Source organism: Lepidochelys kempii, chromosome 3 (genome assembly GCF_965140285.1).
Source record: "Lepidochelys kempii isolate rLepKem1 chromosome 3, rLepKem1.hap1, whole genome shotgun sequence".
Lineage (NCBI taxonomy): Eukaryota > Metazoa > Chordata > Testudines > Cheloniidae > Lepidochelys > Lepidochelys kempii.
The window spans coordinates 10,045,136-10,071,379 of NC_136382.1; the positions used below are offsets into that span (position 1 = coordinate 10,045,136).

Here is a 26,244-nt window from a genome sequence, read left to right on the forward strand (position 1 = left end):
AATAGTTTGTACCTTGGGAAAGTTTTAAGCTAAGCTGGTAAAAATAAGCTTAGGAGGTTTTCATGCAGGTCCCCACATCTGTACCCTAGAGTTCAGAGTGGGGAAGGAACCTTGACAGTAGCCCAACTAGTTTTAATCTAGCTGTCTTAAGCCATAGCCACACGACCGGCAGTGCAGGCTGTACAGTCCCCCCCCCTTGCCCCCCAGGCTGCTGGGTAATGACTTGGGCAGCTAGCCCATGCTGGAGCCTGCATTGCCACGGCTTTGCTGATCTGGGCCCCAACTAGCTCGAATAATGCTGGCTTGGGGATGGCTACCTGAGTTGCAGTCGCACCCCCGGGATCCTACTGTAGACAAGCCATCTCTCCGCCTCTGGGTACGAGTGCACACATGCACAGAAAGAAGCTTGAGCTACTGTAGGTCTATATCATCCCCTCAGGGGGTGTTATTGTGATGTGGACTAGCTACATACCTCAATAGAGAGCTTCCCCCACAAAACTGTATCCCTCCCTGGAGCCTTCAGAACGCCCTCTGCCTGTGGGTCCTGCAGGTGTCCAGCTTTGTGCTCTGCAAAGGGGCAAGCCAGGCCATAGGGGATGGAGTCAAAGGGGTAGCCACTCTCCAAGGCATTGCTACCCCCCAAAACCCTGGGGGATTTAGTAGGTAAAATAAGGCTGGTCATGGAGTCCCTGGGTTCCTGAGGCGGTGGTTGGTGGGACACTTCCTGCAGGGCCATGCTGTCAAGGAGCTGAAGGGGATGAGCCAAGACCCAGTGCAGAGCCACAGGGCTTGCAGGTGGGTGGCTCTGGCGTCCACAAGTGCCCCATGCAGCTCGTGAGGGATCTTCTGGTTGGTGGAATTCCCCAGCCCGCTTGGGGAGGCAGGAGGAGAAATTTGCTGGACACTCTGCCACGTCCACCCTTGTGTGCTGAGGAGTGTGAGGCTATAGGGCAGTGTGGGGGATGCGAGTGACGAGGATTCCCGTTGGGGCTCGGATGGGGCAGGGCTGTGCCAGTCGATCCTGTGGAAATTCTAGGGAGGTGGCGGGGGTAAGGAGCCACGGGAGGTGTGTGGGCCTGCAAGGGAGGCAGGGAGCCTGAGTGAGGCTGTGGAGGGTGGGATCACAAGGGAATATGGGTTGTGCATAAGGATGATGGAGGGTAAAGTGGGGACTAGAAGTGGTGAGAGGAGTCCCAAATGACTCATCCGAGCAAAGCTCCCCTTCCAATCCAAAACCCCCGCCCAACTCCTACATATCCCTACTCACCCTGATCCCCATCTATACAGCCATTCACCAGCGCCTCACAGAGCTGCTGCATGGTTTGCAGAGGGGTGGGAGTTGATCGGGGCATGGGGGGAGCCAAGAGGTAAGCAGGTGTGAGAGTTGGGGTGGGGAAGGGGCTGAAGTAGAGGAGGGTCTCAGTCTGTATGTGGGTGAGGGGAGCCCAGTGTCTTGACCATCACTGCTTGGAGGGCTCCCCAGTGTCCTGCCGCGGAGTCCGTCCAACACTGGACCCAGCATGCAGACATGCACGCAGCTCCCCCACGGCTGTTATGTCCCACACTGGGCAGTGGGCCCAGGGGAGCCAAGTGTCTCTGCCATAGCATAGTTCCACTGAAGATCAATCTAGATGCGGTCTCAGCGTTGGCAGTGGGAGGTCAGCATCATCCTCTCTCATGCCTGCCCTCCTTCATCACTGTCATCCCTTTCTGTAGGCCCAAGCAAGCTGTTTCCCTGCCCATGTCAGTGTTACCCCACTTTCCGTGGTTACAAATCACTTGCGTTGCCAATGCAGAATCATAATGCAGAACGTATGGGAAAACAGTAGTAACACCTAGCTCTTACTAGTGGATTTCCCAGCATTTTACAAAGGAGGTCTTTTATCATTATCCCCCATTTTACAGAAGGGGATACTGAGGCACAGAGCGGGAAATGACTTGCCCAAGGTAACGCAGCAAAGCAGCAGCAGAGCTGGAGACTTGAACCGACGTCACCTAGGTCTCAGTCACAGGTGTAACTGAGAGAGGAAGATTTTGGTCTGTTGTTTGAGCTTGCTTTTCTTTTCTCCATCATCCCTGACTGGGGAAATCAGCGCGAGTTGGCAAAGCGTGGGCAGGGGGCATTGAGGCGTCAGTTTAGAAAGTTGGAAGGGCAGCATTAAGGGATTGAGGATGGAGTCCGGGAATGTAGTGGGCTGCAACGGATCTGGGAATTCAGCTGCAAGCTTGCAAAGAGAGTAGAAAGAGCCAAAGGATTGGAGTGTAGGGACATGGAAGGAACACACGGTGAGGCAAGGACTGAATAGTCTGTGTCCTGAACCCAGAAGCAGCTCCTCCATCCATTTACCTCAAGGAGGTGGCTCTTACCTTGGCAACCACAGAGGCTTGACACTTTTTCAGATGAAATCTGTAGATTTTGGAAAATACAACAAATTTAACGGGAAGATCCCAACTCCATGGTTCTGGTGGAGTTTCTTCTCCTATTGGATTTCCTGAGTTCTTGATCATTTGCAAATGAAAACAAACCTTCTGACCCATCCATAATATGCAAAGTCCATCAGCAGAGCTGCTCGTTATGGTGAAAAGGGTTTTAAAATGTGACGATTTTTTTAAAACTGTTTTTTCTACTTTATGTTTTGTCATTTAATCGTGGGGTATATGCGTGTGTGGGTATGTATGTGCATTCACACACTCTTTCTATGTGTTGGGAGGGCAGAATTAAACCTAATTAAAGTCTGTAAAAACCCAGTAAATCCAAGAGGCCAAGAACAAATATTATTGCCCCTTCCATAGATCATCTGTACACTGGGGTGACATAATAAATAATCCAGCCAAAGTTTTAAAGGTAAAAACCAGCAGACCATTAATAATAGCTGTGACACTATATATCAAACTGAAACCTTCCCATTACAGCTGATCCCCAGCTACTTCTGGCTGCCTATTTGCATTTCTCTGCATTGCTCTTTCTTTCTTTTTCTTTATATAATATTTTTCAGCTTTATAAATCTGGGCTTTCTTTCCCAACCTGCTGTACTTTGAACACAAGCATGGACAGCCAAGCAAAACTTAGACAGCACTCTTGAATTACAAATAAGTGAGACAATGGGACCGATCTCGCTTGGGAGATGTAAAAGTAGACCAGAGAAGAATAGACTCTCAGATGCATTTCAGATGGACTGGAAGATCCTACAGTGGTCTCGTCCATATCTAATTGACATGGTTCATTTACAGTGCTGTCTGTTGGAGCCAGCAACTGTGTAGTCACTGCACCATCCTGTGACTCAGTTTTCCTACCTGTAAAATGGGAATAACAATACTGACCTCCACTATAAAGTGCATTCAGATCTGCTGATGAACAGCGCTATGTAACAGCTAGCTATTATGATGTCTTGTTTTTTTATTGTAAGCTCATTGGGACAGGGGCTGGCATTTCCTAAATGTCTTTGCAACACTCAGCACAGTGGGGCCCCAGCCTGGTTCACCTCTGTGTGCTCCCACCATGCTTCATGATAAATGTTTATTGATAATAATGTAATTAGTAAGTGGGGTGTTTGCAATGAAATCTGAATCTACAGCCCCTGGCTCAGTGGCAGTTTTATTCCAAACTCACTGTGGGTTCTTTAAAATGTCTGCAAAAGTGCACAATGGTTTCATGAGCGATGGGATCAGCTGACGGTTCCCAGTCTAAACCCTCTCAGATGGGCCCTTTTGCAACGTGCCTGTTTGTCTGTCTCCCGAGCTACGTCTAGCAGGCCTAATATGCTATCACCACAGTATGAGGGAAATGATGTTGAAATATTGACAGTTGCCTTATTAGATCATGAAGGGCTAGCTGGTGAGATGTTTGGGCCCAGCTCTTCACAGATAGATAGGCAGCCAACTCCTACCTCACATCACGAGTGGTCTTTCTGACGTTAATGGACCGAGTTATGGAGCAGCTTCATAGCAGCTAAGACCACAAGGGGCTAATGGGCTCCCCTAATCTGACCTCCTGAATAACACAGATCAGAGAACTGCCCCAAAATAATTCCTAGAGCAGCGCTTTTAGACAAACATCCTATCCTGATTTAAAAATTGCAGTGATGGAAAATCCATCACGCCCCTTGGTAAATTGTCCCAGTGGCTCATTACTCTCACCATTAAAAATTTCCACCTTATTTCCCATCTGAATTGTCTAGGGTCACATGAGTAAGGTATTACTCCTGGCAAGGCAGTGTGGTCCAGTGACTAGGAAGCAGGAGATCTGCATTCATAGAATATCAGGGTTGGACGGGACCTCAGAAGGTCAGCTAGTCCAACCCCCTGCTCAAAGCAGGACCGATCCCCAATTTTTGCCCCAGATCCCTAAATGGCCCCCTCAAGGATTGAGCTCACAGTCGTGGGTTTAGCAGGCCAATGCTCAAACCACTGAGCTATTGCTCCCCCTTCTAGGGAATACCACTGACCTCATGTGTGACCTTGGGCAAGTCATTTCACCTGTTCAAGCCCTTGTCTGTGCAGACTGGAAGCTCTTTGGAGCTGGGGGCCGATTCTTATGATGTGTTTGTTCTGTGCTTAAGAGAATGGGGCCTGAGCTCATTAGAGCCTTTAGCTGTTACTGTAATGCTGCTCAGAGTATGAATAAGGGTATCCCAATCATCTGCCTTTGCACAGGTATTTGCAGTTAGTTAAACTCAGAATCTGGTTTATTCTCAGTGCCCTGTGTAGTAAAAATGGAGATGAACATACCAGGAAATACCGCAGATAGGGCTTGATCCAAAGCCACTGGGAATCTTTCCTTTGATTTCAGTAGACTTTGGATCAGGTCCAATGGGAGATAACAAAGGTTTTAAAGGACCACAACATTGTAGTCACCAAGAAAACTGAAAACGCACCAGTTTCGGCCAGGTGTCTCAGCAGCTTTTTGGATTCTAACTCCTAAACTCAATGCAAAATGTCAGGGATTGCAGACCCGCATAGACAGAAAGCAAAATGATGTGTCCGTGGCTTCCCCAGGGACGGAACCTGCTGGGGTTTGCCCGGCTGTGGGTCAGACATGACGTTTCTTCTTTCCACCTGATGAGAGAAGATTTTTTTGCTTTACCCTTATTATGTATCTTCATGCGCATGGGTTATTCCAGGGGATGACAGTCTGGGTCTCCAGGGAACGGTGAAATCCACCAATAGCAAGCCCTGCATGTGGATTCCCCCTCCTGGGAGGCAATTAGTGCAGCCTCTCTTTATGATGATGATGATGACTTTCTTGCTTTTGCCATGTGCATAATGCCCAGCTCCTAAGGGCTCCTTTGAATTCACTGCTTCATTGCCACAGGAAGGGTTCACCCTTTAACTGCCAAAGGGCACTGGAGCTCTTACGCCACCAATTTCGGTGGTGATCTGTGAAAGGCAGTGCAACTTCCGATGGACTCTGTCCTTTCTAGAGCAGGGTTCTCTGGCTCGAGCACTGTCTTCCTGGAGGAGTGGTTTATATACACCACTTCAGAGATACTGCTATTTTTAGTTTGCTCGCTTGAGAAGAGCTAGTGAGTGTAGGTCGGCCCAACCTGGACGTTACCGCTCCCACCTGCAGTGCAGTCATACCCTTAAAGGGGTCGTCAGGCCAGAGTCATGCTGGGGCATGGGGTGGGGCAGCAGGCTGTGGTGCCCCGGGACAAGAACTCAGCGTTCCAGGTGACCTTTGCCCAACACTGGCCCTGTTCTACCATCTCAGGGTTTTTGGCCACTGCCCATCGCCACAGAATCTGAGCGTCTTCCACATAGAGGCAGTAGAAAGGATTTAGGAGACCACACCTCCTTGACCCTGTTTGTACTGCAGAAGCACCGAGAGGCCTCAGTTGGAGATTCACAGGGATTACGTTGGGCGAGGCGCTGTTCATGCATGTACAGCTGTAGTGAACAGCCTGGTTTTATAAGGTGTTTTTTTCAGAAGCAAACAATCCCTGTCTGCACTGATTCAATAAAACCATTCTAGAGCTCTGCCATCGGTGGCCACGGTTCTGTTGCCACCAGCCTGGCTCCAACTCTAGTATGGATGGGGACAGACGGTATCTCCCCTCTACATCCCTCCAAAACATCCTCAGCTAAAACTAGTTTCTTTAAAATCCTTGTCTGCCTACCCCACCTCCACCCTTCTACCAATAGGATTGTTAGTTTTTCAGTGTTTTCAAGGCAGAAGGATCGTTTTCATCTAGCCTTGTTGACAGTATTGCTTGTTGTCTAGCCATGCTCATGGAATTAGCTTCCAGGTCCAGAAAGCTGTTACCGCTCTATGCATAGAGACCTAGGGAGTCATCTGGTCTGTCTCCCAGTCAATGCCGGCTGGTTCCCTCTTGTACATTTACAAGGTTAGCGTTCAATAGCCCAACTGATGGGGGCTCCCCTGGGAAACTATTCTACAACATCATCCGTTTCCTTGGCACAAATTTTCCCCTAGGATCCCAGTCAGCTTCCTCACATTCCTATCCCCACAACAAACCCACTCAAAGTATTCCCATCCTAGGTCTTTACTCCCTGTGAAGCTTTATAGGTTTAATGGGCTGGCTACTGAGCTCACGCGGCTCTAAATCAGGAGTAATGCTCCTGCTGTCAATGGCACTAAATGGGCAAACAGAAGAGCAGAATAGGGCCAGCAGGTTGGTTGTCTCTTAGCCACCCTCAGTTCTACTTTGCTCTTCGAATCTTTCCTCATAAGTTACCCGCTGTTGTCAGTTGTTGGCTGCGTGTACGTGACACAGGTACAGTGAAACATGTAGGCCTGTGACAATGACTTGGCTCAGTGAGCAGCCGGACCCTCTGCTCCCCCACCCTGGCCAGACAAAGACACCCGCTCTGTGACCCCCCTCTTTTATACACTGATACAAGAAGTTACATGTAGCCCTTTTCCTTGTAGCTGTTGGTCCAATCAAACCATCTCTACCCAATAATCCTGCTCTTATCCTTAGGAAAGATCAGTGTGACCCTGTATCATCTTCGGGGAGTGTGTTTACACCATAACCTTGTATCGGGGTGTTGTGGTGCTACCCTTCTGGAATGTGTTTATGTGAATATTTGGTGCCTAGGAGTGTTTGTGTTTTTGCAACATCAGCCCTGGTCTTGCCAAGTTCATGTATTGAGCCGTGAACCTGCAAGCAGGCATCTGCTTTGTAACATATATAATATAGAACTTTTGCTCAGAGCTTGACTCTTGCTAACTTTGCTTTATAGCCGCAGCGCCTGACTTTAGTTCAGGCCTTAGGCCTTACAGCAAGCCCCTTATACCAGGCCTCATGTCTCAGGTTCTCTCTTTCGACTACATCCCTGTCCAGGCCCTTCATCGTTTTCACATAGCTGTCTGGAGAGACGGCATCCAGAAGTAAACATACTCTTCCAGGGACGGCTGTATGCAGAGCTGTCCCTTGGGTAGGGCGAATCGGGGCAACCACTCCGAGCCCTGAACTTTGGGGGCCCCCGTGGGCTGGTGTGATTGGCCGGTGCGGTCGGTGCCGGAAGAGACAAATCTGTCACTTCTGCCCCCCCGCCCAGGCCCCAGGCTTGGATTGGCTGGCGTGGTCAGTCCCAGAAGAGACGAATCCGTCACGTCCACTCCCCGCCCCGACCCCAGCTCCAGGCTCCGTGCACTGCTCCTTGCACATGCTGGTGGATGACCTGTGGTTAGCTGGTAGGGAGGGTGAGCAAAAAGAACATGCAGCACTTGCTGGGTTGGTCGGGATAGGAAATCTTCACCAGGATCAACAGATGAGAAGAGAGGCAGGAGAAAGAAGAGGGAGACCAGGGATGGAGAAGATGCAGCCTTGTGGTTTATTGGTTCATTTCTAGTATCTGCTCTGCCCTCCCCTCCTCCGAACAGTACGCCTGATGGCTTGTCCCCAGATGCTGCCAGCTGTGGCTCAAAGATGTTGCCAGAGATCCCCAGTCCTCTGTCTCTGCTCAAGAGATGTCATGGGAAGGTGAAGCTGATGAGATTAGAGCGGGAACCTTTCCACGGTTAGTTGGCAGTCACAAGAGACGTCCGGTGTAATTAAGTCAGTGTGGGTCAGTGTAGGCAACTGCTATGGAAGATGATAAAGATCCTATGCCTGCCTGGGCGCATCTTTTCCACAAAAGCACAGACTTGTTTGTGCAGGGATCCCCCCCCCGCCCGTTGCCAGCCCATTCTCTTCATGCGTGCGTCAGATATTTGTTTTAGACAGCACTAGTGATGTGAATCCTGCAGAAACAATGGGGCATGAGGAAGATGTTATGGAACAAGGGGTGTCCTCCTCCAGGTGGTATTTTGGGATGTCCCTGCCATTCAGTACAATCTGATCTGTTCATAAAGCAATGTAAGTTGGTCCTCAGCCATGTGTGGCTGAGCTCGATGCATAAACAATAGTCTCTGGCAGGGGCAGATTCAGCAGTAACTGGGGGCGGGGGGGGGGGCAGTGGGACTGCTGTCTTTAGCAGGGAAACCTCAGTCCCTCTCACTTTAGTCTGGTGGTGGGATTTGAACCAGGGTCTCCCGGGAGCCGCTTCCAGCACTTCACTGGATTTGGGGTTCTACGGACTCCCAGGGTTTGAAACATGAGGATTAGCAAACCAAGCCATCCCCTCCAGTTTACCCCCTTCCCAGACCACAGGGGGAGCTGTCACATTACTAATCCCTGCCTTTTCAAAATTAAACAAAAGGGATTTTTTAACCTGACAAGCTCTTCGTTCACGTACATATTTCTCCTGCAAGCGTAACAGACCCAGCTCTGCCCTTCTGACCGCGGCAAGCCCCCCTCTCCCTGCACTAAAATCACTAGGAATTTTCAGCTCCAGAAGCATATAAGTGATTTAGGAGCTTGACTTCTACTTGCTTCCACTAAGACTTATGCTCCCCTCTCAGATCCCTGAGGTTGGCTGTCCATTTGCCTGGTGAAAATCCAGCGTGACTCTGCTGGAGTGACTCCAGTTGTGTGCAGTGCAATTGAGAGCAGGGTTTGGCCCCCAGTACGTAAAATGAAGCAGGGAGCTGCCAAGTCGGTGGCTCTTGCAAGAGAAGCAAAGACGCTTGGCCTCCATTTACGGCGGGTGAACATCGGGGGAAATGTTTGTCAAATGGTTCGGCTGAAGATGGACGGTATTGGTGAGTTTCAAGGCTGTTCTAATACAAGGGTAGTCTTATTGATAAAGCGTTAAGCAAGATCTCACAGTGTCTTGGCTAATTTAGGCCCACGCCCCTGTGTGTGCTCTAAACCTGATCCCCACATCCTAGTTTATTCTCCCATTGCATATTCTCTAAGGCCCAGGTCCCCAGAGGTATCCAGGTGCCTAACACCCATTGAAATCTATGGGAATTAGGCACCTAAATACCCTGGATCTTATGGGCCTACATGACTTGCCCAGGAGCACACAAGAAGGCTGTGAGACACCAGAGCATTGGACACAGGTCTCCCGTTGCCCAGGCGAACGCCTTAACCCCCAGCCTGTCCAGCACAGCTGAAGAGGCAACAAAGCTGTAGCCTTGCTGGCTTTTGTGGCTCAGTTGCACGTGGGTCTGGCCTGTGGAGCAACCTAGTCAGTGATCCACCTACAGCTGGCCTGCTCCCTGCCCTTGTGTGCAGGGTGTTGGAGAGACCCTGTGCAGCACAGCTCCCCTGGGTACTTGGAGCAGAAACCCCAGCTCCTACCCATCCCTCCCTTTTCTGCAGCCGTATTGCACCACTTCAGCTGGGCCAGACCCTGCAGCCAGCGGGCAGGAATTGGTCCTTTGCGTTTTAAACAGGGATTTAAAAAAAAAACCCACAACCAAAATCAATTGGCCACTGCGATCATCTATCTGATCTCTACAACACAGGCCAGAGAACTTCCCAGAAATCATTCCTGTATGAATAGGAACATATGCAAATCAGCCTCTCCGTACAACGTGCCCTTGACTATTAAGGGAATTAGCAAACAAACTTAGTGGACCACTCATAATTATTTCTGAGGACTCATGGAAAACTAGGGTGATTCCAATGATGGGAGGAAAAAATAAGTGTATTAGCAATGTGTGACAAAGGAAAGAGAAGGGATCCTGGCAATTACATCTATCCAGGGCTCAACTATGAACTGTGCTATGTACTGTGAAAACATGATCCTTGTGTGTGACAGCAGTGCGGCCCCATTGCCTCTCCGCCTCCCTCTGAGAATTATCGCTCCTGGCTGTAGCACTTGTAAGTAGAGCCCTGTGTTTGTTTGCAAATGTGAAATAAAATGAAAAACCCACTCGCCGCCATGGATCCTGTGGCTCCTGTCCTTCAGGGCTGGGCCCAGCTCCCTGCCCTGGGCATTGCAACCTGTACACAGGGTCACAGCACTGCTCGGGTTTGGCCGCCCCCACCCCTTCCATCCTGACCCAGGGGCACCGCAGGGCCAAATTTGACTGAACAGCGTCCACGCACTCAAATTCATGAGGGGGGGCAGCCAGGCCAAACCTGAGCTCTTCTGTGGCCCCATGTGCCAGGTTGCAATATCCAGAGCAGGGAGTTGGACCCAGTCCCATGGAACAGAAGCCATGGCTGCAACCCGCCCAGGGCCTTCCAACCCCCACACCCTCAGGGCAAGACCCAACCCCCTCCAGGGGGCAGGACCCAACTCCCCCAGGGCCTCCCTTCTCCCCCTTGGGGACAAGACCTGATCTCTCTCCCAGCCAGGCCTGCCGCTGCCCCCCGCCCCCAATCCCCCAATCCCAGGGGCAGAACGCAATCTTGCTTCCCTCCCCACCCCCACCCCAGGCGTTCTGGGTAAAATGGATAAAAATCACACACAATTCCTGAAAAAATAAAACAAAAATGTATACAAGATAAAGACTGTCACCAGGCTCTACTTATAAGCTTGCCTCCCTGGAGTAGCTAAGTACCTCACAGCCTTGCACGGATTTATCGTCAGAATCCTTCATCATTTATCATTATACAGATGTGGAAGTGAGACACAGCAAGCCCAAGCCCAAGGTCATACAGGAATTCTATGACAGGGCAGGGACTCGTACCCGGGGGGGGCAGGTCCCAAATGACGACCCCAGCCACGGGACCATCCTTCCTCTCAGCTAGCCGGGGTGCCCCTTTGCAGGAGTATACGCCTTGTCAGAGGCGCTGAGTGGCAGATGCAGTAAGCCCACTTCCATTGGTGTCGCTGCTGGGGAAAGCTGCAGTCCTGTACTTTCTGGGACTGACACTGAAGGAAATATCATCTCCAGGTGCCTGGTATACAGTGTGCCCTGGAGAGCTGGGTAGTGTGGGGACACCTCTGGGTAACAAGGCAGCTGTGTTATCCCATTACCTCCACCGCCCTAACCTCAGGGTAGCTAGAGGGCTTTACAACATCTGCCATCAAGCCATTTTGTGTACAGCCAGCACAGTGATACTCAGACCTCAGTGGTCCAGGAGCCAAATTAGCAATCAACATTCCCTAAAAGAGTGGTTAATAATTCAATCACAGGGTTTCAATGTCGTGTGCAGCAAAGAGCCACAGGAGACGCACTAAAGAGCCACTTGCAGCTCCCAAGCCTCAGTCTGAATGTCACTGATCCAGTGACTGTTTAACTCAAGAAAAGTTAAAGAAGTCGTGCAATGTGCAGAACCAGCTCTGACCATAAGAATGGCCACACTGGGTCAGACCAATGGTCCATCTAGCCCAGTATCTTGTCTTCCAATAGTGGCCAATTCCAGGTGCTTCAGAGGGAATGACCAGACAGGTAATCATCCAGTGATCCAACCCGTCACCCATTCCCAGCTTCTGCAGAATCCCATTGGCTAACTATAAGGTCCTGTAATAACAACAGAACCCTCCCTTCCTGCAAGGCAGCTGGGAATGTAAAGGACCAGAGCTGCACAGAGCACTGTGTGAGAAAGGAACCACCAGGCAAGTGTGATCACTGTGCTCCCCGTGTGAGACTGGTTTGTGATGGGCACACATCTGGAGAAGACCCCAAGAGTTAGAAAGCAGTTTTGTTTTATTTCAGTGGTTTGCGATCTCATTTTCCATCACATGCTTCATCATTTCACTTAACCCTTTACTACATAGTCTTTTTTTAAAAAAACCCAAACAACGTTCAAAGACAATTTGTCCTGCTTGCAAAGAAAACCACCCAACTATGTACAGCCAGACACATTTGACACAACTGTGGAAATACCATATTGTTCATAATTCCTCAGCCTCAACTCCGCACTAAAAGCGAGCAGCTATAATCCCCACTGGGGTGCTGACATGCGTTATCTTCCCAGCCAGCAAGAATGTGAGGGCTTTTTATCTGCCATTAGCATGCGTCCCTGTGGCAAAAGGAGAGGGCAGTGGCAAGATTTAACATGCAAGTGATTCATATCAGCCAAAGGGAAATGTAAACTTTTGTAGCATAGCAAGGGTGAGAAACATAATCACAATGTATCCTTTTTCCGTTCACAAAAACTCAGGGCTCTTGAGGGAGAGAAGACCGGAGTGGGAATCAGTGAAAAAGATCTGGTTCAACAACATAAGTCTCTGGGTCCAATCCTGGAACACTTCCTCATGGAAATAGCCCCACTGAAGTTGACAGGGTTGTTTGTGTGAGTTTGCCATAACAGGATTGGGCTCTTACGTGGGTGGATGTGCACGCTTTAGGCATTACGATGATATACAAACAGTGCAGAATTCAAATATCTGTGCAGGTTTTCTCTTTCATAGGGACAAAGTTGACATCAATGTAAATACAAGTTAAAAATAATTTTGTCATCCCATGTCCCCCTGCCAATTTTTGTGGTTTTACGGTTACATTTTAAAAAATACACCTCTAATAGGAAGTTCTCCCAGCTGTCTGTAATGAAGGATGTTCTCCTGGCTGGCTATGTGATGTCTGCTTTTGTCTACCTAGTTACAAGGGGTTAATTCACAATCATAAAGTTGGTGTGTCATAGGACACCACAGTAGTAAGAAAAATGACCGATGAGATGTGCTGTTTGTCTCTGACCCAGAAAGCAAGCTTGCTGGCTCCAGCTGTGCAAGGCACTTAAATGCATGCCTAACTTTAACCATGTGAGTAGTTAATGGGACTAGTCATGTGCTTAAAGTTAAGCACATGCTTAAGTGCCTTGCTGGATCAGGATCATTGGCAGCAGGCTGAAGGATCTGGAAAGGGGAAGTAGGAGTTCTGGAAGGAATAGCTAGACATTGCTCATGCCTGTCTTTTTGTGCTTCTTTAACCTGCTTGTAGAAGTGAGAGCGTACAGGCTAAGCCTTCTCTATTTATCTTAAGTTCTCTTGCTCAGTCTGAGACTTGAAACTCTGGGCCCGAGCCAGCAGACGTGCTTGTGAATGACTGATGTGATAGTCCCACTAACTACAAAGAGATGACCTCGGTGAATAAAGTTACTGCGGTGTTCGTCAGTTCTCAGCAGAAATGGGGACAGTGCAGTCTTGGACCCTGGAAGATCCATGCATTGGATTTCATGACCTTTGCAGTCACAACATAGTTCCAACATGCCAGTGTTTTCTGCTGGTGACATGTAACCTCAAACTTGACTTCGTACCATGCGGCAGTTAATCAATATTCATGTAGGGTGCAAGTCACATCTGTGCAGAGTCCCAGCATGACATATATGCACCACTTCATTCATACTTAGGCCCTCTAAATAAACTTGTCATGCATAGACCCTTGCACAGGAGTGTAATTTACCCCATAGACCAAGGCCCATATTCACTTGAGATGTAAGAACTTAGACCATCTGTTGTAATACTGGGTTCTTATAAAATGCAAGTCTGTTTTTGGGACAGGGGAGGGTTGGGTTATCTGATTTTTCTACATTTTTAAGCCCAGATTCAGTAAAGCACTTATGCACAGGGTCAGCTTTAAGCATGTGCTGAAGTCAATTAATTGTATCTGATTTAGAAAATAATCTTGAACGTGATGCTTTGAGGCCTTATTTTATTGTGGTTTGTAGATAGCTGCAGAAAATTGCCTACACACATTTTATCCATTTTGTGTAAGGCATTTTCACACTTTACCAATTTTTCTTTTTTCTGTGAATTTTGGTAAAATGGTTTTGTGTATCCCAAAGACGTGTAAAAATTGATATTTTCAAATCATGCTGAGGCAATGTCACCTCCTCTTGGAAATGGTTCTGTTTCTATTTCAAAATCGCCCCACCGACAAGAAAAGAAGTGTGAAATTTAGCTATATTTTGTTAGGGGAAATCAACCTAGTTCGCATATGTGACTCCATTTTGGGTTTCCTCTCGGCCATTAACTAGAAGCGAGCACATCACGTACCAAGGGAGGATCCTTCAGGGTGGACAGCTGGACAGTTTCAAGGTAAGGGAAACAAAGGAGACAGGAACCAGCCAACATGCCTGAAATAGTTGCAAAAAGAAAAGGAGGACTTGTGGCACCTTAGAGACTAACCAATTTATTTGAGCATAAGCTTTCATGAGCTACAGCTCACTTCATTGGATGCATAAAAGTGGAAAATAAATTGGTTAGTCTCTAAGGTGCCACAAGTCCTCCTTTTCTTTTTGCGAATACAGACTCACACGGCTGCTACTCTGAAACCTGAAATAGCTGCTAATTCAGCGTTTTTGCAGGGGGAAGGTGGCTGCAGGGGATTGGTACTAGATAAGGAGAAGGCCTGTTTATTGGTTTAGGCCCCCCGAGGCACACAGGCAGGATGTTTTGCCAACAGTATATAATCTTTGTGTAACCTGTAATCGGGGTCCCGTTCTGCTTAACAGAGCGGCACCACGCTCGAGCATAATGTAACCCTTCTGCCTGTCAGAGTTGGCAGCAACAAGGGCCGGGTTCAGTATCTAGGGGTTCCATTCCAATAACACAATACACAACTGGCTCGAGCCCCCACCCAGTGACCTGGGACAACTATATACCACCCCCGCTGGGCGCCTCCAAGAGGCGATACTTCCCCTCTCGCAAGCACAGAGTCTGAGTGTAGCAAAAAAGCCTTTTAATAACAGAGAGAAACAATGTGGCATTATGTTGGGGAAACACCACCAACAGGATTCATAATACAACTCATGAGCAAAAAACCCACCCCAAGCAAATTGGGGCATGTCCTTTCCCTTTGGTTCTTGAGTCCAGCAACCCAAAGTCCCAAAAGTCCAACGACCCAAAAGTCTCTGTCCCTGGTCAGGGCAGCCCCAGAGTTCAAAAGTTTATCTGCAGAGTTTTACCTCCCAACCTGGGTGGAGATTGGGGGTGTTTAGGGCCCCTTACGTGGTCTAAAGCTGATTGCCCCACCTCCCCATGAGCTGCTCCAGACATCCAACAAACTGCTCTGCTCCACCAGCCGCTCTGCTTGCCGTCCCACAAACTGCTCCGCCATATATCTTCAGGCTCCCCCACTACTTAACACAACACGCAGTGATTTCAGCTCTTAGTAAGTTTAGCTCTTTTGTGATTTCAGTTTGTAGTAGGGGAGCCTCAGTGCTGGTGCACCATTAGCCCAAAGTGAATTCAGCTCAGCAGTCTGTAACTAGACTCCTAATAGAATCAAAATTAGCTCTGATATTCTACAATGGAGAGAGGAGGAAGTGCAATTAGTCTGTAATACCCCCACCAGCAAGCCCATACCACCAAATATTAATACCTGTCCTCACCTGCTCTCCATTCACTGGGAGTTGGAACCCATGACCCTTGCCTAGCGAGTGCTGATTAGTTGATAGTGAGTCCCTCCATCATAACAAAAGGCCAAGTACAGTTCCACTGTCCTTGATTCACATAATCAGGATAATAACAGTTTATTCCTGCCCCGATAACAGAGAAACTGGGGCTCCTACAGCAGCCAAAGTGACCATCTAGGCAGGGTGGGTGTGCCTATGCAAATGAGATCAGCCCCTAGAGTTCTTTTCCACAACCCACCATGACTCGCCACCAGATGTCAGGGTAGAGCTCATCCTGACTCTGCTTACATCAATAAACCTACAAACTTTGAGATACTCTGCAATCTGTCTTTATTTGGTTGCCTCAGCTTAGAAACAAACTGTACGTGTCCTAACTGGAATAATTCGTAACAGTTTTGGCGACCCAGATGGGACTCTAGGCTCGCCCTTGTAAGTGAAGCCACACTCCTTCCCTCGGACAACTTCAGCCGGCACCGGGTGAGTTCACCTTTGAGAACTCGGAGGAATGGGAGTGTGGGCTGTTGCTTAGGCGATAAGGTGGCACATTAGGCATTCTTTTGGTAGCCCTAGAATGGGCTCTGGGCAGAGCGTGAGCAGGGGAACCCCTTTGGCTGAGATTCTCAAGAATTGGAAAAATATTTCTGGCACCCATGGGTTAGGTAAAAGGAGAGCTGTAATTTTGTGTAAAGTCGAATGCCAGCGCTGACTATTCAGACGCCCTTTGGATGGCCACCCGACGGAACTTTTGGGCAGGATGAATTAACCTGCCTGAGACAACAGCTGGAGGACAAGCATCCAGCTCAAATGGATTATTGGTATGTATAGGATAATTGGGCATATACCCGAGATAAGGGGCACCCCTCGACTTCGGGCTCTGGTACCAGATCTAAGGTTTGCATGCCGCTTGCGGGTTCCGCTCCGCCCTATGCTGCTTTCCCTCCTCCATCTCTTCCCCCTACTCCTGCTCCTGTTGCCCCTCTATACCCGTCTCTAACCCTACCCCCTGTTGCGCTTCAAGCACCCCTGATACAACAGCCCGTTGCGACGGGCACTGACCGTGTCACTACTATCACGGTCCACCACCCTTTTGGCCCTGGGGACCTGGTAACCTGGCAGTCACAGATGCCGAGGTTGCGCAACGATCCGGAAAGAGTCCCACAGACTATCCGTTCAGTCTTTACAGCATTTAACCCCAACTGGGCAGACGTCCAGGCTATTTTGCAAACCCTATTTACCCCTGACGAGAGGTATTCTATTCTAGACACTAATCGGCGTTGGACAGGGGACGCTGAGAATCGCACCCATTGGCCCGAAGCTGATCCAGGTTGGAATCCTAATGACCTCGATGGCTGGGCCCGCCTCTCAGCTGCCTGGGAATGGCTCCTGGAGAGCATCCATAGGGCAGGTAGTAAGACGGCAAATTGGTCAAAAATTAGAATGCTAGCAAGACCTAAATGAGCATCCGTCTGCATTTTTGGCCCGCTTGTTTAAGCAGGTTAGAATGTATGGGGGAGGGGTGGAGCCAGAAGCCGAGGTTAGCTGCACGATGATGGTCTCTCACTTTGTCGATCGAGCGGCGCCGGACATAAAGAAGTATTTAACTAAACATGTTGCCGATTGGCCAGGGAAACTCCTAAGCGAAGTAGTTCGCCTGGCCACTTTTGTGTTTAATGGTAGGGACGAGGAGAAAGCTAAGGAAAAACGTTAGCAAAAGAAGGAGGAAATAAGTATGTTGGCAGCCGCACTGCAGGTTTCCTTGGGGACTCAGCAATGGCAGGGACACAGGAATACAAGAGGGAGGGGACGCGGACGCGGAACAGGACGGGGAGGAGGCTGGGGTGGGACAAGGAATGGGAACTGTAATTATTGTAAGCAACCGGGGCACTGGAAGAGGGAATGCCCCCTGCTTCCATGAGGGGCTCCTTGGCAGGATCAGCCGGAGACTGGTTTTTCCTTTCCCCCTAACGCTCCCCAGGACTTCGCTAATCCCCAGTGACTAGAGGCGGAGATTTTGGGAGCCGTGGGAGAGTTGGAATGGGATCTTGGATTGCAGTCGCAAATTTACTTGAAAATTGGGGAACGGTTTGTGCCCTTTTTGGTGGATACCGGAGCCACCCTTTCCACTTTAACTTTTGTTCCGGGCTCTCTTTCTTTTACCAAGGTCTGGGTGCAGGGTGTTGAGGGCAACCCGTGCCTGGCTCCCCTATCCTGCCCCATCCCTGTGGAGCTGGGTTCTTTAAAGTTGTCACATAGATTTGTTGTCATGCCAGAAGGCCCCGCTAACCTTCTTGGGCGGGACGTGCTTAAAAAGCTGGGAGCCCACATATATTGTGCCCCCGACAGGCTTCGCATGTCCGTCCCAGACTCAGCAGTTGCTTCTCTTATGGTCTCAGTTACCCCGATTCCCGATCTCCCCACAGAATTGTCCAGCATTCCACCCAATTTGTGTAGCGTGAGTTCCACCGATGTGGGCCTCCTTAAATCAGCCGCTCCAGTCAATCTGTAGGTGAGGGATGGGCCGCCTCCCTCCGTAAAACAATATCCCTTGCCGAAGGAGGCGGAGGAAGGTATTTCCCTTCTTATCTCTAGCTACTTAACTCAGGAGGTCTTGGTTCCGTGCAGTTCTCCTTGTAATACTCCTGTCCTTCCTATGAAAAAGCCAAAACTGGGCCCAGATGGGCGCCCAGTTTATCGGTTCGTTCAAGATCTGCGTGCAATAAATAGTTATGTTATAACCCCCCACCCAGTGGTCCCTGATCCGAGTACTATCCTGACACTGATTCCCCAGTCGGCTACTTGTTTCACAGTTGTAGACTTGTGTGCTGCATTTTTCAGTATTCCTTTGCACCCCGACTCCCAGTATCTGTTTGCGTTCACTTGCGGGGGGTCAGCAGCTAACTTGGATGCGCCTCCCCCAAGGGTTCTCAGGCTCCCCCACTATTTTTTCCCGAATTCTAGTCGATGATTTGAAAGACATTGTTTTGCCTAGCATCTCTGTTCTAGTCCAATATGTGGATGATTTGTTGATTGCTAGCTCTGATTATAATGCATGTTTAGCTGATTCTGTTACTCTGCTTACTGCATTAGCTAATAAGGGCCACTGTGCATCTCCATCCGAGCTGAAGGTGTGCCGAACCCAGGTGATCTATTTAGGTTTTGTGATTCGGCCTGGAGAGCGTTTACTCTCCCCTGATAGGGTGCAGGCAATCCAGGATTACCCACGCCCGACTACAAAAAAGCAGTTGTGGGCTTTCCTGGGTGCTGCGGGGTTCTGCCGACCCTGGATAGTGGCCTTCGGGGAATTGGTGAAACCGTTAGTCCAGGCCACCACAACTTCTAACCCCGATCCTGTTCTCTGGACCCTGGAGATGGAAGCCGCTTTCACATCCACAAAGAAAGCCCTGATCTCTGCACCCGCCTTGGGACTCCCGGATTACAGTAAACCATTTTTTCTCTTCAGGCACGCGCAGCGGGGAGTGGCCAGCGGTGTCCTATTGCAGTACCTAGGGGATCGCCCACACCGCATAGCTTACTATTCCATACAATTAGACCCTGTCATTCGGGAATCAGTCTCCTGCGTGCGGTCCATTGCCGCTGCGGCCCTTATGGTGGAACGGTCACGCCCTATTGTTCTGGGGCACCCTTTGACTGTCTGGGTCCCCCACGAGGTTGAGGTTCTCTTAAAACAGCATACAATGCAGGTGCTGTCTCCGCAGCGGGCCCACAAATACGAGCTGATTCTGCTGGCCGCTGACAACATCACCCTTTGCGCTGCAACATCCTCAACCCTGCTACACTGACACCCCTTCCGGAGGATGGCACGCCTCACCATGTATGTATGGACGTCATCGTTGAGAGCGGTAAGCCTCACCCGGATTTACGCGACCTTCCTCTGAAAAACCCGGACCTGTCCCTTTTTACCGATGGATCCTCCCTCTATTTGGAGGGCCAGCGGGTATCCGGCTGTTCCGTCACTATTCAGACAACCGATGTAGAAGCAGCCCCCCTTCCACCTTCCTTTAGTGCTCAGGGCGCGGAATTGCACGCTCTTACTAGGGCTTGCTTGTTGTCTGTTGGGAAATCTGTTACCATTTATACAGACTCTAGATATGCCTTCGGGGTTTGCCATGCTACGGGCCAGCTCTGGAAACAGTGAGGGTTTCTAACCTCCTCAGGCACTAAGATTGCAAACGGCCCTTTAATCTCTGCACTTTTGGGTGCCATTCAAGGTCCTCTCGAACTGGCTGTTGTCCACTGTTATGCTCACCAGCAGTCTGAGAATCCTGTCTCTCAAGGTAATGCTTTGGCTGATGCAGCCGCAAAGACTGCTGCCCTTCAGCCCCTCCCGGTGTCAGCAACTCTTCTTTTGGATGCGTCCTTCCCGCCAATGGACTGGACGCACTTGTATGCTGATGTGCCGCCTGACAAGCTCCAGGACTGGAAACATTGGGAAGGTTCTGAAGGCATCAATAAGGTTTGGCGAATCGGGAACAAAGCTATTCTCCCCCATCACTATCTGCTCTCGGCCGCCCACTATTTTCATTCTTTGGGACATGCCGGCATTCAGGCCACTGCAGCTGCTATTCTTAAATGTTGGGCAGCGCCTCATGTCTATCCGGCGGTGAAACGAGTTCTTGGCTCCTGCTCTACTTACCTGGCCTTCTCTGCTCGGTCTCGGCTCAATGCCAACACTACGGGGGGAGACCTTGGGCTAACTTCCCATTTCAGCGATTACAGATGGACTATGCAGAAATGCCTAAAAGCTCGGGGTTTCACCACCTCCTTGTAATAGTGGATCAAATTTCCGGATGGCCTGAAGCAGTACCAACCAGAAAAGCAGATGCCAGATCTGTGGTAAAATTTCTACTGAAAGACATTGTGCCCAGATTTGGAGTCCCTGAAGTCATCGACTCAGACCGAGGATCACACTTCACTGCAAAGATTTTAGAGGAGCTGTACCAGTGCCTGGGTATTGTGCGACAACTCCACACCCCTTATCACCCCCAGTCAGCAGGGCAGGTGGAGTGCATGAATCGAACCCTGATGATGATGGTAGCAAAGTTTTGCAAAGAGACTGGACTGAAGTGGCCAGAGGTTTTGCCCATAGTCCTGTGGCACATGAGGCAGGCCCCACGCATGCCTCTGGGCTTGTCCCCATTTGAGGTATTGTTTGGGAGGCCGGCTTTCGTTCCGGGAACCTGTGTTCCCGCTCACACTAGCCTTTTGGATGGAGATGAGACCTTGGCTAGGTATGAAGCCAGATTACAAATAGAGCTCAATAACAACCAGTCTGCGGGTCAATTGTTTCAAACCACGCCATTGGGGTTACAGGTTCATCCCTTCAAACCAGGGGATTGGGTGGTGATAAAAAAATTCCCCCATACAGACCCCTTGGAACTCCGATGGGAGGGGCCATACCAGGTTCTGTTATGTACTTATTCTGCTTTAAAAGTTGCAGGTAGAAGTTCCTGGATCCATCACAGCTACGCTAAGTTGGCGCAGGGACCCCCGCCTGGGCCCAACGAGCTGTCTGACGAGCCGCCCCACGAATGAACACCACTGGCAGTCCCTGAGCTGAACTCCCCAACTATTGGGATCTCGAGACTCCATCAGGATTTCTTGTTTTCTTGTTACTTGGACTTATATTTGTTGTCCTGTTTTGTGTGTGTTACACAGGAGGATGCAAATACTGGTATGGGTGGCCTGTGGAATCCCCTCTCTATTCTCGAGTTCGGTACACAGATGGGAAGGCAACAGCTTCCTGGATTTAACCCCTGCTATAGCACAGAGGGTTAACCAAATGCGGTGTTGGGTCTGTATTCATACCCCCACGTACGTAGGTCAGGGAATCCCGTTGGTAGGGGTGCCTATCCCTCTCAACCAAACCCGCCTGGCCGGATTATGGACAGACGCTCCATTTAACTGGAATGTTAAAATCCAAACTTGGTCTATTGATATGGTGGCCCAGGGTAGTTATGCTTTATGTATGTCACGACATAAGAATTTCGAAAATACAGTTTTTGTGGGTAACTTTGTAGGGTGCAATGATACCACCCGCATTAGCTCTGGTGCGGCAAGTCCCCCCCAAGTATTCCAGGGTACGGTGACCGGTCCCTGAGGGATCAGGCTGGTTCTGGTTGTGCAACCACACGGCTTATAAGGTCCTCCCGGCAGGTTGGTGTGGTAAATGCACCTTAGTACCCGCTGTTACAGTACACCAGACCCTGGCCCAGGGAGAAATTCGGAGCGTGGTATGGAGGAACCAACGAAATGTCCCATTAAATCCTCTCTCTGAACGGCCTACAGGCTTTCACTCCTTTGTTCATTGGTTTTTGCCCTGGGTGGGGGTGAGTGAATTGGAAAAGGCTATAGTTAATATTTCTGCAGCCTTAGAATTAATGGCAAATGCCACCGCAGACGCCTTGTCTACCCTTCAAATTGAGGTGACTCAGTTATCTCAGACCACACTGCAGAACCGCTTAGCCTTAGACTATCTCCTTGCAAACCAGGGTGGGGGGTTTGTGCTCTTGCTAACTCAAGCTGTTTTGTGTTTGTGAATCAACACCGCAGGGTGGAAACCGATATCCACACCCTTATGCAGCAGGCCACCTCGCTTCACCGTGTCACCCTTGACGACACCAGTACCGGATTCCATGAGGCCTGGAGCTGGCTCACCTCCTGGCTGCCAGACTTGGGGGCTTGGGGAAGTCGTATTTTGTACCTCATTCTAATGGCTGTTTCTGTTTTTGTATTACTTTTTGTACACCTACAATGCTGTAGTATGTGCTGCCATCAAATTTTAATCTTGCATCGAGGTTATTCGGCCCCGATATAGTTTACTGATGTACATAAGAAAAGGAGGGACTGTTAGGAAAAATCAACCTAGTTCGCAAATGTGACTCCATTTTGGGTTTCCTCTCGGCCATTAACTAGAAGCGAGCACATCACGTACCAAGGGAGGATCCTTCAGGGTGGACAGCTGGACAGTTTCAAGATAAGGGAAACAAAGGAGATAGGAACCAGCCGATGTGCCTGAAATAGCTGCTAATTCAGCATTTTTGCAGGGGGAAGGTGGCTGCAGGGGATTGGTGATAGATAAGGAGAAGGCCTGTTTATTGGTTTAGGCCCCCCAAGGCACACAGGCAGGATGTTTTGCCAACAGTATATAATCTTTGTGTAACCTGTAATCGGGGTCCCGTTCTGCTTAACAGAGTGGTACCACGCTCGAGCGTAATAAACCTACAAACTTTGAGACACTCTGCAGTTTGTCTTTATTTGGTTGCCTCAGCCTAGAAACGAACTGTACATATCCTAACTGGAATAATTCGTAACAATTTCCCCAAAACAGGACCTCGGCTCAAGCTTGTTTTGAAAAGTTCCAGCTTCTGTTGTGACTATTTCACACTCCTTAGTTGGTAAGGAGTTTTAGTGGCACTGGGCAAATCTTTTACACTTTAAAGATGAATTTGATCAGTTATACTGGGGAAATAAATTATAGAACAAATACTGAGTGGTACTAAGTAATTGCAACTGCTTTTGATTTCAGAAGCACGGTGCCTCTTAGAATATTGTATGAGGGACCTTATATCAGGGTAAAGTGCTTAGATACGAGGACGATGAGTGCAGTAGAAATGGATGGCTGGGTAGAACTTGGCTCTACTAAACTGATCCTGCAAGGCATTACGTGCTTCATTGAAAGGTCAATGGGAACTAAGATCACTCCACATCTCGCAGCATCATGCCCTATACTGGAGAACATCTTAGTAGGAATAAGGAATGGACATTTATGCGGGCTCTGAGCAGACTTTGGCAAATGATCCAGATGGTGTCAGGGTCCCACAGTTTATCAGCATTTGCAAAAGGATTACGTGCAATACATCAAGGCATCCTGAAGTCAATCACGACGAAGCCCAGCTGAGACACAGACTACCCAAGAAGAAAATACCAGGGCAAGCTAAAGAGTTGGAATAAGAGGGAAATGCACACATGACAGCAGCTCCCCAAACCCACGTTTCTCTTAAACCTCCTCAGTCTACTGAACGCATTGATCAGCCCTCTAGAAATGAGAGTGAGCAACCTTGATTTTACGCATTTCACTTACAGGATTCCAACAGAAGGTTACATGTTTAACTCAGTTAATAGACATGCCCGTTAGGGTGGACTGACTCATTGGTAATACTGGAATACGTAACAAAAGTAATATTAAAAAAAGCCCAGTCTTTGATTAGCAGCTCTAAAAGTCCAAGTCGTCTTGGTCAATCTCATCGGCATTTTCAGTCTTCTTTTTAGTCTTCTGGCCATTATTGGTGTCTTCATTGTTTTGGGGGTCAGCGCCATCAGCACCATTCTTCTCTCCATCTACAGGACTGGTGCATGAGGATGGTCTGTCCTCCTCTTCATCTTCCTCCTCGCTGTCAGGATACATCTTTGCAGGCTTGCTGCCTCCATCACTGTTAGCCTCCCTGTCAGGATCCTCATTCGGATTCCCATCATCTCTGCACTCTCCTTCACTTCCATCCTCTGACCCTTTTTGGGATTGCTGCGAACAGTTTCCCATGGAAGAGTTACAGGAGAAGGCGGCTGCTTTGGTCAGAGTCTCTGGCCCTTTGCTGCAGTCTTGGTCTCCTCTCGCATCAGAGGCCATCTCAGGAACCTCGCTGTTCCTTGCATCTCTATCTTCATCGTTATCTTGCTTAGGTTCATCATTGGCTGCTTCTGCTGCCTCATCACCATTCTGTGCACACTCAGTATCTCCTTCACTTTCATTTTCCTCCTCGGCTGCTGGTGCTTCTGAACATGCCTCACATTCCACCTCTGGGCTTGCTTCTTCCACAGCCTCATCCCCAGCATCGTCCTGGGACTCTTGTTCAGCTTCTTCTTTTCTGCCCATGGCTGCTTCTTCTGAGTTTTCAACAGCATCAGAGACTTTAGCATTCTCTTCACATTCAGATCCATTCTCTTTGTTATCGTCCCTGTCAGCCTCGCCCATGGCCTCCTCCACTCTGCCCTCAGTCTCCTCTTCAGCTTTGGGCTCTTTCTCACTTTCCTGATCTTCATTTTGTGTTTCATCTTCTTCTTCTTCTTTCTCCTCCTCTTCCACTTTGCCATCCCCCTCTTCCTGTTTCACTTCCTCTTCCTCATTCCCCTCTTTCACTTCCTCAGCCCCCTCTTCCTGTTTCACTTCCTCTTCCTCAGCCCCCTCTTCCTGTTTCATTTCCTCTTCCTCAGCCCCCTCTTTCACTTCCTCTTCCCCCTCTTCCTGTTTCACTTCCTCTTCCTCCTCTTCCTGTTTCACTTCCTCTTCCTCCTCTTCCTGTTTCACTTCCTCATCCCCCTCTTCCTGTTTCACTTCCTCATCCCCCTCTTCCTGTTTCACTTCCTCTTCCTCATCCCCCTCTTTCACTTCCTCTTCCCCCTCTTCGTGTTTCACTTCCTCTTCCTCATCCCCCTCTTTCTCTTCCTCTTCCCCCTCTTCCTGTTTCACTTCCTCTTCCTCTTCCCCCTCTTCCTTCTTTGTTTCCTCCTCCACTACTTTTTCCTCCTCCTCCTCTGCTTCTTTCTCCTCATCCTCCATGACCACCTCACAGTTTTGATTATCTGAAATTTCATCTCCCTCAGCAGGGGCTGCTGTTTTATCTTCATTCACTTCCTGTTCTCCTTGCTCATCAGTTTCATGTTGTTCTGGCTCTTTCTCTTCATCGGCATTCAGTTCCTGCTCAGGGTGGTCAGGTTCATATTCACCGTCCTCCTCGTTTGGGTTGGTCTCCTCTTCTGCCTCTTGCATGTGCTCATTGGGAATCACCTCGCTGTCCTGAACTGCTTCTGAGGCACAGTCCACCATCTTGTTTTCAGTTTCATTTGCCCTCAGGATTTGCTTTAAGTCAAATGCCCTCACAATCGGGGCATCGGCTGCCACCACCAGGTTTCTTATAGGCTTAGAAGCCATTTTCTTCATTATGCAGGTATCACAGGGGCAGTATTCTTCTTCACTTGGTTGTTCACTAACATCATCACCAAGAGCTGTACTGAGACCAAAATTTTCCTCGCCCATTTCAAATGATAAGTCTGTTGTCCCCGGTTGCTTACTCTGGGTCATATTTCTGTCATTAAAGAGAGACCTATTGCGCATGATCTGCAACCGTTGTCTTCTCTGCTCTGTCTGGATTGTTGACTCACGCCTGAGTGTTTCATCTGGAGGCCTTGGAGTCCTCTGCCCTGCTCTGCTTTTGATCTTCCTTAGCTCCTTTTCTATGCTCTTTTGTATTCTTTTACTCACTTCGTCCTTCAGCTCTGATATCATTTTGTCCAGCAGTTCATTGTTCTCTAAGTTCCACCTGATCTTGAACTCATTCATGGCACTGACATAGTGAGTCATGAACTCCTTCTCGATTTTCTTTAGCAGCCTCAGCACCCAGACTGGGTTGGGATCGACTGATTTTTGCTGGGCGATGGAGTATGTGTTCACACTGGTTTCTGGGATGGCCTTGACTTCGGCTTCCTGATCACTGGGAGAACCCTCCCCTATCTCCTCTTCCAAATTGGATTCAGCTTCTTTCTCACCATTGGTATCATCAGCATTTGCATCAATTTCAGCAATGTTGCTTGGTTGCTCAGTTGCCTCATCAGTATTTGCTTCTGGAGG

At 49.1% G+C, this 26,244-nt stretch overlaps 1 protein-coding gene across 1 annotated transcript in view; it reads left to right on the forward strand.

Moving 5' to 3' along the window:
* The window catches only part of PRSS55 (serine protease 55), a 95,447-nt gene extending 72,593 nt beyond the window's left edge, over window positions 1-22,854 (forward strand). The window contains exon 4 of the mRNA XM_073335653.2: window positions 21,055-22,854. The gene's annotated coding sequence lies outside the window, so the exon portion shown is untranslated. The remainder of the gene's footprint in view (window positions 1-21,054) is intronic.
* The last annotated feature ends 3,390 nt before the right edge of the window (window positions 22,855-26,244 follow it).